Consider the following 12,455-nt stretch of genomic DNA (forward strand, 5'->3'; position numbering starts at 1 on the left):
CATCTCCACAGCTTCACCTGCCTGCCCACCACATGCTTCACCTGTCTTACTTGTTACACTTATACCTCACCTGCCTGCTCAACACCAACCCCATCTTCCTGCTCAACACCAGCTTCACCTACCTGTCCAACACCAGCTTCACCTACCTGCCCAACACCAGCTTCACCTACCTGTCCAACACCAGCTTCACCTGTCTTACCTGCTTCACTTACCTCACTTGCCTGCTCAACACCAGCTTCACCTACCTGCCGTACAGCAGCTTCACTTACCTTTCCAAAACCAGCTTCACCAACCTGTCCAACACCAGCTTCACCAACCTGCCCAACAACAGCTTCACCTGCCTCCTCACCTTTGTTTCCATCTGTGTCATCTCTCCCACTCACCCCACCCACCCTCCGGTTTTTCAATATCATGAAAAGTTGTCTCCGGTGGGAAACAACGTGTTTGAGTAATGGAGATTTACATCCAGACAGGACTTTTTTAATTGGAGAAACGATTTTACCGTGTCTGGATAACTCCCTGCTGAAGAACTCATCACTTATGAACGGGGGGACGTTTTATAGAGTGATCTTTGTTGCCGGTTGAGTGAGTGGCAGCACCAACTCAAACAAACCACCGACACTGATCCCCGTCTCCACCAGGCGGTTCACCTGCTCCACCTTCTCCAGGAACAAGACCACCGCACTGTTCATCCGGGCCGCCGATTTCACCGAGGCATGCCTGACCACCTCTCCTACGGCGAGGGCAACCTCATCCACGGTGTGCGGAAACCAAGCACCCAACTTGATGATGTGTCTCTGCAACAACCAGGAGAAATCACCGCCGCCTACCACCATGGCGTGTGGGATGCCAAGACAAAAGCAGACAAAGCCTGGCTGGTAAAACACAGAAAACCCAACAAAACACTACTACACTGACAAATACACTGAAGAGAAAAAGACAGAAAAGATAGAAAAAGATTGAAAAACTCAATCAAACCGCTCACACATGCTCACAACGCTCCACTCAGAGAGAGAGAGAGAGAGACAGACAGACAGACAGACAGACAGACAGACAGACAGACAGACAGAAAGTGACCCCAATTCTTATTGTTACAAAGCTCTCCATAGTCAAGAGGAGAAGATAGAGAAGAGTCCCCTCAGCCAGCTGGTCCTGAGGCTCACCTCCTCTAACAACACAAGGCCTCAGCACAGCCCTCACACAATCCGGCCCAACCAAATTATAGCTAAAGAAAAAGAAAATTACATTAACTATTGGACATCTACCACAAAAACTCAAAGCAAATTTCAATGCTATTTGGCTCTAAATAGACAGTATACGATGGTGAACTATCTGACCACCATGACTGATAGAAACTAAGAAAGACATTAACCATTTACAGACTCAGTGATCACAGCTTGGCCATAGAGACTGGTCGACACAGGCAGACCTGGCAGCCTAGAGATGACCGGCTGTGTCAGCTCTGTCCACAGAGACAGGTGGAGACAGAGCAACATTTCCTGTTAAAATGTAACACATAGGAAGAATTTAGAACCAAGTTCTTTTCAAAAATGAAACATAAACTCCAAGATTTTGATACCCTCTCTGATCAGGAGAAAATGCAACATCTACTTGGAGAAAACAGTGTCAGTGCCATAGAAGCAGCAAAATATAAAATATAAAATATAAAAGAGAAAGACACAACAACACAACAACACAGTCTCCTTATAACATTCTGCCTATTTAATGTAAAATGTATTTAATGTATTTATATTAATAATTAATGTATTGTATTAATTGTATTGTAATTGAATTGTATGTCTGTATGTACGTTCTGCTTTCGGCAACAACGGTTCATACCATTCATGCCAATAAAGCTAATTTGAATTTGAATTTGAATTTGAGAGAGAGAGAGAGAGAGAGAGAGAGAGAGAGAGAGACAGACAGACAGACAGACAGACAGACAGACAGACAGGCAGGCAGACAGGCAGGCAGACAGAGAAAGAGAGAGAGAGGGAGAGAGAGAGAGAGAGAGAGAGACAGACAGACAGACAGACAAAGGCAAGTGTGGTGATCAAAGGGCTGTTTGGCCTACAACACAAAATGGCTGACAACAGAGAACTACAAGATGGCTGAATCAAAGCTGGCTTCAGATCGAGGGAGGTCTTGTCTGACCGTGTGATCAGGACAAAGACAAAGGAAAAGAAGCGGGACTTTGAGTTGCCTCTTTAGGTGTAGCTATGTTGAAAGCCTATTTGTAAATGAGTCTGTGTGAATGTGATATGTGTTGCAAATGGTCTGGATCAATGCAGAGGATGTTTAGCTGCATGCAAGGCGTTTCTGTGAACAGCATTAGCAAACTAAACACTTAGCTTTGGCGAAGCCAACTAACCAATAACCTCATTGCAAACAATCACAACAATGACTCGGTAAACAGCATTAAATCACATTCAAAACAAATTAAACAGTCTTGCTTAGCCTGTACAGCTGTGATAAAACTATGCCCAGTTGTTACATTACCGATCCTTGAATGGATGGAAGAAAGAGTCACTTTGTAATGTGCTGCTCTTGTTAGCCGGCAGGAGAGGCTGGAAAGAGCTGTGGTTCCAGATGCAGTCTTTGCTGTGTCCTTGTTCCAAAGCTGCAGATCCGAGGAAGCTGGTTGCTCGGGGTCTTTGCAGAGTTAGACGCTGGGGTGCTAACTCAATTTGGTTCTCCTTGTCACTGGAAAGCTAGTTGCAAACCTTGTGTTTGCAAATCTAACTTCTCTGGTTCAGGTTTGCCTCTGTCTTGAGCATGGCAAGTCGTGGTCCAGGAGAAAGAGAGTCTGTGAGCAATTGCCCTCCCTTTAGTGGTTTGGAGCAATGGCCTCTGAGTTGGTCAGAGAGAAAGAGAGATCTGTCTGGGCGGGCCAAAGGCCCAGGAGCCAGAGGTGCTGTGAGCTGGTCGACAGCTCACAAGCAAGACAGTGTCTGTCTGAAGGGAGCAGACCTTCTACAGTGGCCTGGTGACATCACAGAGTCACATGTCACTGTAAAAGTCCTTTCCAATCAAGTTTGACAACTGGTCTCACTGAGGTGAGAAATGGCTCTCTTTGTCTGAAGAACAAAAAGCATGCAGAGAAGAAAAGTCTTCACATGTCCAGTTTAGATTTTAACAAATGACAAATCATCTTTGGTCCCGTGAATCCCAACACTATTATATTGACATTAGACATGACATACCAGAATTCATCGTATGTCGTTTATCATTTTACATGTCTACATTTCACATTCAGGGTCGTGTGGTTTTAGATGACCCTGATAAGGCACATATGATTTTTTATGTGTTAAAACAAAAGTTTTACATATAATGTCACATGTGAAACACCATTTCAGGCACATGTAGTTTCCAGACATTTCACATATGACCCAGATTTACATGTGGGGTTTTTTTTGCTGTAGTTTTACAGCTGTAGGCATACTGCTTATATGTTTCATGTAGTCCTTCAGAAAAACATATTAGATCACTTTAATGACAGAGACAGAATCAATAACACATTTCATATTTAGGCTGCTTGTTATTGTGTACTTTTTGTACACAGGACAAGAATAGTATATGAATATAAAACAAAAACTAAAAAAGTGCACTCAGCAGGGTACAGAGCTCTGTCAGAAGGCTGCCCGTGCTGATCACATCCACTCTAGAAAATTCCATCAGATGTCGATTTTTGAAGGAGCTGCAGCATGTTGCACACAGAGTTCTCCTACTAACAGACACTGTACGTTAAATATAGCTACTATGTAATTACAAGGGTTGAATGTATTTTATGTAATTGAAACACAGCACACATAACAACAACACATAACTAAACTTTCAGTGGTGTTAACTGTGTAGGCCAATCAGTGTTTGCTGACGTGCTGCGTGAGGAAATGCACACCACATGAACATTCTGATCGTTCCTCATTCGAAAGCTGACTACATGTTAGCAGACACTGTCAGCCAGAAATTCTGGTCCCCAGGCCCTTTTGAGACTTCGGTGCTGTTTTTTGCTGTGCTGTTTAAGGATGATTTTTTTTAACCTAAGGAGGGAATATTAGAACCATTTAACACTGGGTATATAATATATATATAATATAACCCCTTCCCCCATATATAAACACGTTTAGTTATTATCAAAAACACATGTATTTTTTATCTAAGAGGCAACTGTTTATGATTATTGGGATTAAGAGGCAGGTTCTCTATTCATGCTGCATATATAAAGCTTTCCTGCTCTTCAACAGCCATTTATTTTTTCTCACACAGTCATGCACATACTGTAGATGTAGGTTTTTATCGATATAACATAAGATTTACTTAAGACAAGACAAGACAAGATGAGATAAGATAAACTTTATTGTCCCAAGCGGGAAATTTATTTTGGGCACATAGTGCGACATAACTGCATAGCAGTTACAACCATCATATACAAACAAGACACACAGTAGACAACCATTTAGTATGCACGGCCAGATTTGAATAACATAATAGTGCAATTAGGACTACTGGATGAAATAAATACATCAACTTTATCATATCAGGTAAGGCTAAAAGAATAAAAGCTCCTTAAGGTTGCCCTAGCCCAGGAGGTAATCATAAAAAGTGCAATAAAAAACCTTTTGTATAAATAGTGCAAATAAAATACAGTAGTACAAATTAAACTGTCGCAAATAAAAACTAAAGTGCCTGTAGGAACGTTTTTAGAAGAAACCTCACTAGAAAAAGTGCACTTAAAACACACAATCAGCAACACGTAAACTTACCATGAATTATTTTAAAAACATGTCACTGCCAGTTAAGAAGAAATCTGTTCATTCTGTTCATACGATTGGTTCTTGCATTAGGCCCAATGTTTCCACCCTCCACCCAAACAAACTAAAGAGAAACAAAAACAAAGTGTGTAAGTGTGTGTGTTCAGGCAGAAACACAGCATGTGTGTCAGCTGTGAAGATCAATCCATTTGTTTAGTTAGCATGAATGCAATCTTGGACTTAAATTGTGTGTGTGTGTGTGTGTGTGTGTGTGTGTGCGTGTGTGCGTGCCTGCGTGCGTGGGTGGGTGCATGTCTGTGTGTGTGGGTGGGTGGGTGTGTGTATGTGCAGGGCCTGCAGACAGGAACCAAGGAGCTGCAGGAGACTGGCGTGAAGTTTTGCCACAGTCTACTGTCTGTGACCAAAGACACGAATGTTCTTTACAGCCGAAGACTCATCAACCACATTGACCTGGACCGCAGCACCCTGGACCACAATTCTTACAAGTAAGACATCCTGAACACATCCTAACACATCCTGACAAGGCCTGTGACATCGCAATTTCTGTCAAAATGGGGTATACAAATGAGCGCAATCCTCTTACGTGAGGACATTGTCCTGCTGGTTAGGACTTAAGTTTTGGTTTACAATTAGAATTAGTATTTGATAAGATGAACATTTAAAGTAAGGCTTACATGATATTGATAATGCTTGCCAAATGTTCAGATGTAGCGTTGTAATACATTACCAATGTGTATGCAAAATCAATCAATCACACCCGATTGGAAGAAATATGTTTTTCTGTACATCTCTTGCTGTCTACAGGTAGGCATTGTGTCAGTGATTCTGAAGTTCAAATGGTATATAATGTTATCTGGTTTAAAAAGCTACACACTAAATGAGAGGTCCCGTGTGTTGGGGCTCCCATCGTGCCGGTGTCCAGCAGCGGTGCTCCTTGCCAGTATACCCAAAAGCTTCCTCCCCGTCCGCTTTTTCCTCCAGCCACTGCCATCTTTGGAGATTCCATAATAAGAAATATCAGGTTTTTTAATGCAGTAACACACTGCTTTCCTGGAGCTACTCTAGCCGTCCTGTTACAGAAGCTTCCAGGTCTGTTTCTGTCCCCCCCCCCTCCCCATCAAACGAGTGGTTATCCATGTCGAAACAATTGATACAGCTTACAAACGGTCCAAACACACCAAAAGGGTCTTCAGTGATCTTTTTAGGCTCCTATTGAACTCTGGACTGTCAGTGTTCATCTCTGGTCCGATTCCCACACTTGGCCATGGGTGAGAGAGCTTCAGCAGGATCCTTAGCCTACGCACTTATCTCCTGTCGGCCTGCAGGGCTCCCAACGTAGGCTTCATTGACAACTTTAATTTGTTTTGGGGATGACATTCCTTTTTTAAGCTGGATGGGCTCCATCCTAATACACTGGGCAGCCGCATGTTCACAGCTAATTTACAGCATGTTGTGCAATCCTGTCCACGTGCCTGACTATTTTCATCCCACACACCTGGCCCTCCCCCTCCCCCTTCTTCTATGGTGCCAACTCAGAGTACTGTCCACAATGAGAACTACCCCTACAGGCACCATCAGGCACCAACTCCCTCTACTACTGTTCTCCCCATTCAAACTATTGTGACTGATAGGCCTCCCTGTGTGTGTGGCAGTTTTAAGGCTGTGAATAATACTAACCTCCTTCACACTGCACCTGTCACCTGGTGGTGCCTACAATCACTACCTCGAGCCTCTCTCGAGCTGGATCTGACATCATCAGATTTGGATTAATAAACGCCAGATCCATGGCAAACAAATCATTTGTTTTGAATGATTTCTTTGTATCCAATAACCTGGACTGCATGCTCATCTCTGAAACCTGGCAGTAAGCCGATGACTTTGACTCTCTAAACGAACCATGTCCGCCAGATTGCGCTTATTCCTGTGCCCCTAGATCCACAGGCCGAGGAGGAGGCTTAGCTATGGTCTGTCGAGACTGTTTTTACTTTAGCTCGCTAAACTCTGGATCTCACTCGTCCTTTGAAGTCCTAATGAATAAAATTAGCCACACAAACCCCTTTCACTGCGTTCTAATTTACCGCCCCCCAGGTAGAAACAGCTCGTTCCTAGCTGAGTTTGGTAACTTTCTGGCATCCATCATCTGCTTGGACAGAATTCTCATGATAGGGGATTTCACATTCATGTAAACAAGAGCTCGGACAATTTTGCAGTTGACTTTCTCAGCATTGCTGAATCATTTCTCTTCACCCAACATGTCTCTGGTCCCACTCACAGCAAGGGCAACACATTAGATCTTGTTTTCACAATTGGGTTAAATGTCAACGATGTGTGTACCGAGGAGTTGCTGGTGACTGATCACAAAGGCGTTATGTTTAACTTATCATTTGATAACGATTTTGTACCGGTGAAGTTAACCAAATGCTCTCGCATTGTTAACAGTTCAGCTGTAGAAAGTTACACTGCTAATTTCAATAGCAATGTTTTGGGGTCCCGCGATGATGACGTAGATTGTTTGGTTCATGTTTTCAACATGCACTGCACAGCCATTTTAGATGATGTAGCTCCCCTAGTAACTCGCACTGTCTGTCCTGTAAATTCCTCCCCCTGGTTTAATGATGACATCCGTGGACTTAGACGCATATGCCATAAAACAGAGAGACTATGGAAATCCACCAACCTCCCAAGTCCACTGTATTTACCTCAAAGAGCTGATAGGTGATCTTAAGGACATGATTAAAGGCCCAGACATACTCGGGCGGAACGTACGAGGAGCGGACTCCGTGGAGGTCTGCCCGGACTAAAAGCGGACGTCCGCAAGCCCTGTGCGCGCAAAGCTCAGATTTTACGACCGCGTGGACTCCGCTCCACGCACCAGTGTCACACAAAAGATTGCTTGGCATGTATTTTTAACATCGACATCCAATAAATGTGACACCGATCTGCATTTTGTATTTGCCGCCATCGCGTGGTGGAACAGAGCGGGAGCATCTGATGATGTGTGCCCAACTAGATCGTCTAACTTTTCACTATTCATTCTGAAGTATTGAAAGTGTTTATGTCAAGACTTCGCATGTCCCTCACCAACATGGCAAACTCCCCTTCCTGGTCTCTTGTGGCATTTAGTGGCCGTACATACCACCGTCTATTCAGTTTATTTGCTTGCAGAGCCAGCAGGCAGAGCAGCTCCTCTTCCTCGTCGTCAGGGCCGGCCCAAGCCTCCATGGGGCCCTAAGCAAAATTTGATTTTGGGGCCCTCTATTACTGCTAATAATACTGATTATTGATCATTCACACACCCACTGTAAGTTATTTCATGTTCTATTCTGTCATCACTTGTAAAACTAGATGTGAGAACTTTCTGTTGTAGTTAGATTGTAATCCACAGTGAAAGCAGACAACAGATTTGCAAACTTGCTGAAAAATCTCTCAATTAATATTTGGCAAAGTCAGCAACTCCCCCTACTGACCACATAGAGAATCAATACATAAAACCTCAAAGAGCAGCCCAGCATGTTTTACCCATTTATGGTTTTTAATCTGAAATGGTAGCAAATTCAGCTACAAGAGCAGCTGGGGGTTGATTTACACTTAATATTCAAAGTGATATAGTACTAAGTGGGATACCAAATGTCATCTAGGCCAACTAAAAGCAACAAAATAAACCAATCATTTACTGTAAACACAATCTGCTTTATTATTTTTTGTTTCAAATAAACTGCAACACAGAGGGGACAGTGGGCACAGTGGATGGAGCAAAGAATGGAGATGGACCTAAGATGAAAAACAACACAAAAAGCTAGTCATGTTAGATATCATATTATACTTGAAAATTATGCTGCTTATTTTCTAAGTAAAATAGTACAGCTATAGCTTGTAATAAAAAAAACAATCTGCCAGTGGAACAACTGAAAATTGCTTGAGAAGTTTTGAAATAATATGCATTTGTCTAAAAACATGTCCCTTTTCATATGATTATGTCTTATATTAAAAATGATTAATCTTAGAATGTTCTGCATTACACTGAGCAATTACAAAGGCTGTTTTGTTGTTAACTTACCAGGTAGGGCTGAGGTTGCAGCAGACACAGAGGGGACAGTGGGCACAGTGGATGGGTCAGAGGATGGAGATGGACCTAAGATGAAAAACATGTCCCTTGTCATATGATTATATATTAGTATATCTTAATGAGATAATTTGACTAGAAATTAAATATATATGGTGACAGTTTTTCCCTCACCTGATTCATTAGCCTTGGCTGAGCCTGAGGAGGTGGACTGCCCTTGGGCTGAGTCAGTGCCTCCTCCAAAATACTTTAACAGTGCTCCTGGGGAAGTTTCATATAACTTATGAGCATATTAGGGAGTTGATGTAAAAGCAATTTGTTTATTTACTCACATAAATGACTATGCTCTGCAGCAAACAACATATCTCAAACCATAAGTTAACTAAGTTAATTCATTAATGCAAAAACATATTGCTAGCAAACCGCATCTGTAATTAATGTTAGTTGTTATTAAACATTTGCTATTAAACGTTGTTATCAAAAATGTTGTTTTGATGCCAAAAAGCGACCCAGAATATATACACCGAGAATCAACTTATTCAAAGTATTACACAAACACAAAAACATTAGCTTGAATAGTTAGCTATATAACCTACCAGTTAAAAGAGAAGTTTCTCTAGTTTTGAAGTAACGTTAGCTAGCTAATTTGCTATTATAGGCTAACAAACAAACAAACTAACAAAATATCAACAATAATTAGGGACTTTCCTAATTTGAGGAAACTTTTCAAAATCTCCTTGACACCAAATGTTACATTACCAAGACATGCAAACATAATAATAATAATAATAATAATAATAATAATAAATTTTATTTGAAGGCGCCTTTCTTGGCACTCAAGGACACCGTACAGATACACAAAATGACATTAAAAAGACATTAAAAAGAAACAACAATTTTAAAAAACAAAACAAAAAAACAATAGAAAGTGACAGAGCAATTGGCAACAGATGGAATAGGCAGTTTTAAACAGATGTGTTTTGAGTTGTGATTTGAAATGGGGGAGTGAATCGATGTTTCTGAGTTGGGGTGGTAATGAATTCCAGAGACGGGGAGCAGAGCGGCTGAATGCTCTGCTCCCCATGGTGGTACCTTTATCTTGTCGTTTTCTCTCCTCTTCCTCTTTCTTCCTTTTTCTTTTTCCTGCCCCTGAAGGGTATATCCTTTGTTGCGACATTATTAGGCCTTCCACCTGCTCCTAGCTCCTTGGATGCGCAGTGCGCAGTGCGCACCGCACGGCTGGATGCACACCTTACTTGTGGAACTCTGACATTTAGAGCAGAGAGACAGTAGGAAACTACACTCTGTTAACAAAATATTGTCTTTTTGTACAACAACGTACATTTGATAATATATGAATCATCATCACTCACACATGGAAAAAAAATAATTATTTTTTTCTTCTTCTTTTTTTTGAAGTTAATTGCTTTTGGGGGGCCCCCTAGTGGTCATGGGGCCCTAAGCAGGTGCTTACTTCGCTTATGTCTTGGGCCGGCTCTGCTCGTCGTCAGTGTAGGACGCCATGACAGAAGAGTGTAAAAAACGCGCAAGAATTGTAGATAATGTAGTGTTTCACGGACATTTTTACAGGAAACTACAATGCAGAAGTGCGCTCGACTATGGAAGCCCGAATGACTGCGGACATTCCTCGCGCAGTCCACTCTGCTTATAGTACGCCTGAGTCTGTGAGCACCTTAAGAGTGCTAGAGCTGCTTACTTTAACAACCTCATTACATCTAGCAAATACAATCCCAAAGTGTTATTTAACACCATCAACACTATTGTCAGCCCCCCTCTTACCCTCCTCTGTCCCTTCCTACTTCAAGCAGGCGGTCGTCCAGCCTCTCCTTAAAAAGCCTAATTTGGACTCCTCAATTCCGAAAAATTACAGACCCATCTCCAAGCTGCCTTTTGTCTCTAAGGTCTTAGAGAAAGTTGTGGCCAACCAGCTCACTAGCTATCTGTCAAATCACAACCTCACAGACAAATTTCAATCCGGCATCCGTAAAAAACACTCCACTGAAACCGCCCTCCTCAGAGTCTGAAATGACCTCATGAGGTCAGCTGATCATGGTGAATGTTCTGTCCTAGTCCTATTAGACCTCAGCACGGCGTTTGATACGATGGATCATGGCATCCTGCTGGACAGACTCAGGGAGTGGATAAACTCACTTGCCTACAGGAGTGTCTCTCCGCCATTGAAATCTTAGACTCACAAGTCAGTCTTTATATGCTTTGCTTAACTAAAGACTGATGACTTTCTCCCTCATTTTGTGTTCAGATGGGCGGATACAATTTCAGAGTTTAAAAAAACTCCCTGCAGAACAAATAGTAAATCCGCAGGGCGGTCCTTCGGTGGCTCACTGAACTCTTGTGCTCGTAAGCATAGTCCGACTAGAAACACGTGTAGTGGTACAAAATGGCTCAAGTCACTGTAAGTCCTTCATTTCCACAATCTTGTGGACTGAGCACACGTTTGATAAAATGGAGTTAAATCTCTTGTCATCCATTTTTAAGCTCTCTGTGTGTTTGTTGCCTTGCGGACGAGAAAAGGGGGAGCGCACATTTCCGGGAGGGTGTGTCCTTTTCAAAAATGCAAGAGGCGTTGCTTTGTTGCCGGCGAACATTCTATTGCTGGGTTAAATATTACCTATACATTGGGTTATTCATTTGACCCAATCCAGTGAGTGAAATTAACTGTATTGCTGGGTTAAATATTACCTATACATTGGGTTATTCATTCACTTTAATCTAGTGAGTGAAATTAACTCTATTGGTCGGTTAAATGTTACCTATACACTAACTTCCTGTCTAATTTCCCATAAACACACACTACACAACAAAGGTAACTGTAAATGAGATTTCATTTTCGTTTTTTAAAATTACATCAACACATACAAATTTACCACACACACACTTCCCCTCTCCCACACTTACACACACTGCCACAAGCACCACATACAGCATTGTACCTTTCTGCAAACCAAGAATACGTTACATTTGCATGTCTCATATGTATCATGTCAATGTTTCTAAAGTGAGCTGACTTTGTCATCAGGAGCAGGAGTGGATGGCGTGTCACCTAGGCAAGATGACTGCCAAGCTGCCACAGACCACTGCAGATGTTTGAGACCAACAAAAACAAAACTGGTTGCAATTTAGCAAGTCTTTTCTTTGTTTCCAGCATTTTTTTAGGCACCGGTGTTTTGTAGCGACCCATCGCTGTTCTTCAGTGGGGACTGTGATAGGAAAAGCAGTTGTTTTTTACCAAGACACCCCTGGTTTTCCCACAGGGATTGTGCCCCAAAATCTGGTATTTTAAGCCAAAATATGATGTTTATCTAACCACAACCAAGTAGTTTTGGTGTCCAACCCTTACCACACTGTAACTACAGGTTGTTTACAGGTCAAGTTTAAACATATTCGCTACATGACAGTGCAGAAACATTTAATGCCAACATATTTCTTGGTTGACACATATTTTTGTGCAGTAAAACTGATTTTCAGTCTCACTCAGTCACACACTCACACACACACACACTCACTCACTCACTCACACACTCACACACACACACACTCACTCACTCACTCACTCACTCACTCACTCACTCACTCTCACA

This window comes from Epinephelus moara, chromosome 6 (genome assembly GCF_006386435.1).
Source record: "Epinephelus moara isolate mb chromosome 6, YSFRI_EMoa_1.0, whole genome shotgun sequence".
In the NCBI taxonomy this organism is placed as follows: Eukaryota; Metazoa; Chordata; class Actinopteri; order Perciformes; family Serranidae; genus Epinephelus; species Epinephelus moara.